Genomic DNA, 6,651 nt, shown 5'->3' on the forward strand with positions numbered 1-6,651 from the left:
GTAATTATACAGTATTTGTCCTACCTGGTAATCCCGGCCCCGAAACCTTGACTCAGAAATACCGGGTTGGTGTCCGGCGGGGGATAGTTTTTACCATATTGTAGTTAAGTTGTAGATAAGCATAACCTTGAGCTGTAATTCCTGGCCCGAAACCTTGACTTAGAAGTACCGGGTTGGTGTCCGGCGGGGGATAGTTTTCCACCAAAGTTTTAACTGCTGTTTATTTGTTGTACTGTGATGGTTACTTTTGTTGTTGTTATTGTAATATGTGTTTGCAGGACCACATTGTAAAACAGCGGTAAGATCTCGCCTGTATATGTTATCCTGCCTAAAGATGTTTTAAATAAAAAAATAAAAAATAAAATATATTATAGGCCTAGGCTAGGACCAGGCCTCCTACTATAGTATAGACGCCTAGTCCAAGACCTTGTTGCAAATCCCAACCCACATAAGCCTGGCCTATAATGCCAAGCATAGGGCTCGTGATCGCGGTACCCTGGCCATTAAAAATTAGCAGACGCACTGGGAAGCGTTGTTCACGGAATTGGACTACAGCGAAAAATGATTCCCCCATCATTAATGGAACAGGCCCACGTCATGCTTGGCTGATTAGTTTTGCTTTACATTTCGCAAGTCTAGTGCCATAAGCAGCAAAAGTCCATTTCTAGTGTTGTTGTCAAATGCAAACCAGCCTGGTTTTTGATTTACGTTTTGGAATAGAGTTTGGAGAGGGCGTTTGATTAATTCAGACCTACGTTTTGAATTTGAATTACATTTTAAAGAAATTAGAACTACATTTTGGAAAATTTTAACTACGTTTTCAAAAATTAGAACTTCATTTTGGGAAACTAGATCTATATTTTGAGAAATTTACGCCTACGTTTTGATAAATCAGACATTGAATTTTGCAATTACATTTTGATTTTAACATGGACTTTTGCTGCGTATGGCACCCCATACTTATGCATATTTCTATTTAGTAAATCAATTTAGTTGTTTCCATCACAGTAAAGACTGTTGGTTGATTGCATATTAAGTTTTACTTAAATCTAATTCAGAGGTGATAGATCGGTGTCTTTTTCTCACGCTCGTGGGAAATTCTACTTGTCACACACGTGCGCTAATAAGCAAAGGAATTCATCCCACGAGTGTGGCAAGTAAGACAGAGCCCACAGTTGAACTACAGCAGACCTGATTCTCTACTAGGCAACAAAAATGTGCGCGTACAAAATGGTCTTATCGCTAAGGCTGGTTCCCACTAAACTTGTCAAGCGAGAGCGTCGAGCGCCATGTGGCAAGCGAAGCGAATCGCGCAAAGTTCACAAGAGTTGACTTTCGGTAAAGAATGTCTCGCTTCCAATGATTCGCTTGCCTGTTCCCACTGCTGACTGACAAGACCACGCGCAAAAACTCGAAATGGCGGGTGGCAACAGAGAAGGGATTTTGTTATCGCATTGATAGACGGAGGAAAAGGGCTGTGAGACGAATCAGATAAAATCCTCAGGATTAACATTCCCAGAACTCTATAATGAATGAAAAGAGTGAATATAAACATACGGTAGTTTTTTTTAGTATATTTATTCAAGGCCTAGAGCTGGGCCTCCTAAGGGTAGATAGTAGGCCTAGCCTACCCTACCCTACTGTAGGTCTCAGGTAGTAGCAGGGTATCAGAGGCCTAGGCTGGACAGGACTAATAATGGTAGAAAGAGGTAATAACTCAACTCGTCTCTGCAAATCCTTTTCCACGCATTGTCACATATTTTCTTTGCTCCCTTGTCACAGACCTAAACAAGGGTAGCCTACTGTTCCACAGAGTTTGCATGAAACGGACTCGTCGGTCATCGCTCGCACATCTGTATCTGTATATTGTTTTGACAATGTCGTGACTTTATTGTTGACCTTTGACATAAATTGAATCTAAGCCTTGCGATTGGTCCATTGGCCGCGAATTCGCTCGCGAATCTGAAAAAGTTGGTCTCGGATCAACTCTTGTGAATTTGCAGACGAAGCCTCCGCGACCACTGCCCGCACCACGTCAAAGTTCGAATATTGGGCGTTCCCGCGTTCGACTACAAATTTGTTTGCATGTTCACATTGGAAACGCCATTTCGATGCAAAATTCGCTTGATTGCGTTCAGTGGGAAGCGGCCTTAAACCTATCGGTGGCTTTGTGGTACCGGCGTGTCAGTAATAACTTGATTCCATTGTGACGCCTCGGTGAAGTGTACGCCTGTTCAGGGCTTTTCAACAATTTACATGAAAGAAGCTGTAGCGATGTTGACATTGCTAAGCAATAGCCCCCCCGGTGTCCTAATCTCCTTCGTTATGGATACACGTTGCGGAGATCTTAATTGTTATTTCATATTTCATACATATTGGTCATTAAAATGTTGAAACTTGTTAAATTGTACATTGCCAAGTCGTTTATTTCAACTCTGTATTCATGGTTATTATTTATAATTAATATTATAAACCTATGTAAACTTTTAAATTCTATTATACAGCAAATGTTAACGTACAATGTGTTTGCGATGTTTGCATTTGTTTATACGTAAAGCAATTATCAACATTTGCAAGCACTAAATTTAACACAGAATAGCAACACAAAAATGACAGCCTATTCCTTTCAAAAATCCACTTTATTCGAAACAATGTCATAGGTATGGTAGTTTATGGATTTACATATTTTTTATTTTTTCTAATTTTAAGGCAATGTTCGCCTCAATTTCTGCCAGTAATGACTTTTTCTCAGCGGCAGTTCAACGCGCAGGTTGTTCACTTTTGGCGATACGGTCAGACCATAGAGAAAATAGAACATTTCTCTATGGTCAGACTACATTTACTCTCGGCCTGATCTGCAAACCTTATAGATTACTTTTTCAGACCTTCAATATCAGCGCAATACATCTTTACTTACTCTTCTTTAAATTATCGAACTCATCTAGCTTAGATTGCCTCTTTCGTGTTTTCAACGCCTCGACTGCCATAACCCTGCCTGCGCTAAAAAAAATATGCTGTACAGTACATAATCAGTCGACAGTGTATACATGCCCAAATTTAGCATGTATTTCACAGTACCGAAAATTATTAGTGCTCCAATGTACCCGCCGCGCGTCTCCTTTGTGTAACGTCAAAGAGCGAGAGCCGCACGTGTGTAAAGTAAAATACTATAGGCATGCCGCCCTACTTTTGAGAAATAGCTACAGTATGCGGGCAACGGTCTGTACTTTGTGTATGAGTATTGAAAAGACAAAAACAAACATTTTTTAGTTTATTTTAATCATGACCTGGAATTTACGTATATCATGCGAAATACGATAAATGTGTAAATAATCAAATTTCCAGGACATTGAAGAATTATTCAAGGACAATCATAAATTTCCAGGAATTTCCAGTACTGCAAAATGCTCATTCGTTTTTCCAGGACATTCCAGAAATTTAAGGAATTTAAGGATGCGTACGAACCCTGCTTTCAGCAATTATCGTGAAATGTGACATTTAAATTTATGTACTAATGTTGATATTAACTTATTAGATTATGAATGAGCATAGGTGTAATGAAATTTTTTAGGAGATATACGGCAATTTTTCGATGTTTTAAGCGATCAGAATTTGCAATGATAAAACAGCCTTGGGCTAGGCCTAGCCTACCAGCTAGGCCATGTGAGTGTGGTCCACGATGGTCGGTAGAATGAAAGAAATAAGAATAAAAATTGCATTTATTAAGTGTTTAGCACTACTAAATAAATATTATTAATAGGTCTAATATAGTTTCATCAGGCCTGGCCCAAGCTTCCCGTATCGTGCCTACCTCCCTCTCTAGCCTCTAGGCCAGACCTAGACTATAATTAGTAAGAATTGAAATTAAATTGAGCATAAATTTATAATTGTTGGACAAATAGATTATATGGATTAAGACTATGATGGTTGAAAGTACAGTATAATTGGGCCTAGGCTTGACTAGGTTTGTCTTGCATTTTAATGTTGCTTTTGATCAACTTTTTTTATCCTTCCATTGATGTCATAGGACTATTCTGTATTTTTTAAAGTTGTCAATTTAATGTTGTTATTATGTTTTAACTTTTATTTATTCATACGCAATTCGGCTATATACTGCAATATTGGCCTAGCCCATGCATTTTGCTGAAAGATTGAATACCTCAATGTAAAAATTGTCATCCATCATGCTATACTGGTATTATTCATTAGGTTTATTTAAAAAAATTGTTTAAAATAAATTACACCCCCCAAAAAACATAAGACCCACAAAAATAACCGGCAATCACCCCCCCCCCCTTTTAAAACTGTGCAACAATCTAATTGTAAAATTTGCAAACTGTGCAGAAACTTGCATTTTTCAAATTGTGCAAAGAAATCACTGCACAGTTTGCAAATTGTGCAGAAGTCTGAAATTGTGCACGAAACCTTGGCTTTAAGCCTTACACTGTAGACTAGTCCTAGTGGTACTAGTAGTAAAGTAGGCTGCAAGTCAAATCGGCCCTTAAACGACTAGGACCATACCAACTCGGCCCTTCACCAACTCGGCCCATGAACTAAACTCGTCCCTTGTCAACTCAGCCCTTAACCGACTTGGCCCATACACCAACTTGGCCCATACACCAACTTGGCCCATGTCATCTCGGCCCATTCACCAACTAGGCCCTTGTCAACTCGGTCATTAAGCAACTCGGCCCATACACCAATTTGGCCTAAATGACTTTGTCCTTGAACCTAGGCCTATTTCTCGTTAAGCATAACTCTTAAAGTACTTTATATAATTTGTGGAAAGAAACGTTACACAAATAAATTCCCATAAATATTACAGTATCACTTTGTTTTACTTATTTTTCGTTTTATACAGAAGAATTAACGCAAATGTTACTGGTCGACTGTTTTGAGACATGCCCTTTTTATCAATTGTTGCGTTACCATTTAATTACGATATGTATTTTAATCATGTTTATTAATGTTTAAATAAAATGGAGATTTATGAAAAATAGTTGTCAAACATTTGTTTTATTGTTTGTTTTTTACGTTTCCATTTACCATAAAAGTTATGTTTCTAATTCTGTACAAGTAAATTCATACTAAATGATATGATGAATGAAAATAAAGAAAATATATAGTATTTTCATACTTTCCATATAAAATTATCAATAATGTTTAATTATAGCAGTACATTTTAATGGCCATTTTATCAGGCTTCTTTTATATTCATAAGCCCGACAAAATCACTCACCGGGCTATTTCTATTTATTTATTTATTCCAAACCAACAGCAAATCATCGCTACTAACAGACAGGCATAAAAATCTAGCAAAAACCACAAACATCATGTGTGACAACAAATTAATATAATATAATTACGGTATTAAGATTTAATACATCATTAAAAGGCTTTCCCATTAAAATATTCCAAAAGCGACTCGATACATGGGCCGAGTTGGTTCATGGGCCGAGTTGGTTAAGGGCCGAGTCGGTTAAGGCCTGTCTCTTATACACATCTAGATGTGTATAAGAGACAGTACTGACAGTGACTGACCCACTACATCATGAAAATGATGCTTCATAAACTCAAAATATTCTTCAGCTCTGTCTAACACTATCTAATTTCCTTTGACAGACATCTGTTGTATGCCCATATTTTGTCATGATGTGCCTATATATGGTCATGATGTGATGTCATCATGACTATATTTAGTCACGTCACATTTTTTTGTTTCACAAACAGCTACACGTCACTGCACTGTACAGCGAGAGAACCCGTCGAGTCACATGCACCTAAAAAAAGGTGAATGAATGAAAGAATTGATCGTTCTGTTCATCAACATTCCAACTGAAATCAACTTTAACTAGGCCTAGATTGAAAATTTATTGAAGATGGATGACGACTTTCCAGATAAAATTCAAACAACTACGACAACTACTGCTCATCATACGACCAACCAAGGGGGAAGTGGTGGTGGCACCTCAGAAGTCGAGAAAGGTCATTTCCGGCCATCTAAGAATCAACATTTTTTCAGGGGAAGACCACCCCCCCATCCCCCATTCTTTTTGGGTTTCTTTTTTTTTAAAAACATTTTGAACCACCATGCTTCAAATCCTGGATCCGCCCCTGGTTAGTAATTGATTCTTTGGTTTTATATGTACGCTTTTTATATGTATTGTTAGATATGAAAAAAATTTAAATCTATCTACTGAAAAGTTGAAAGTTGCAATAATAATAATAAAATGATATTAATAATAATAATAGTAGTAGTATAACATACAAATTCAATAGTAGAAAGATTAAAGGAATCACAACATAAAAGCAGTAAATATTTAAATAATTATAACTTTAAAATACAAACAAAATGAGGCTAAGGCCACGGGAATGAAAGTTGTAGATATGCGTCTACCGCCTGCATGCCTAAAAAGCTACCGCACGAAAATTTTCATTATTTTGAAAAAAAAAAAATTTCGTTTTAAAAAACGGACTTTCTAAGTCGTAAACAGACAGAAAAACGATCTATGCATCACTGATCACTCGTCGTGAACACCGAGCGAAGGCAGGCCTGGCCACATCGCACCATGATCGCCGATCACTGCTGAGGTCATTTACGGGTCAAATCGATCTTTCTGACCAATAGGAAATCTCGTATGTTTAAAGAGG

At 37.5% G+C, this 6,651-nt stretch overlaps 1 protein-coding gene across 1 annotated transcript in view; it reads right to left on the reverse strand.

The window, feature by feature from the left end:
• Window positions 1-6,651, reverse strand: part of LOC117123462 — a gene marked incomplete at its 3' end in the record, with an annotated part of 29,393 nt that overhangs the window by 21,902 nt on the left and 840 nt on the right. The gene's annotated exons all lie outside the window — the stretch shown is intronic.

Source organism: Anneissia japonica, unplaced genomic scaffold, assembly GCF_011630105.1.
Source record: "Anneissia japonica isolate Jap-2015-1 unplaced genomic scaffold, ASM1163010v1 scaffold287717_len1600092_cov198, whole genome shotgun sequence".
Lineage (NCBI taxonomy): Eukaryota > Metazoa > Echinodermata > Crinoidea > Comatulida > Comatulidae > Anneissia > Anneissia japonica.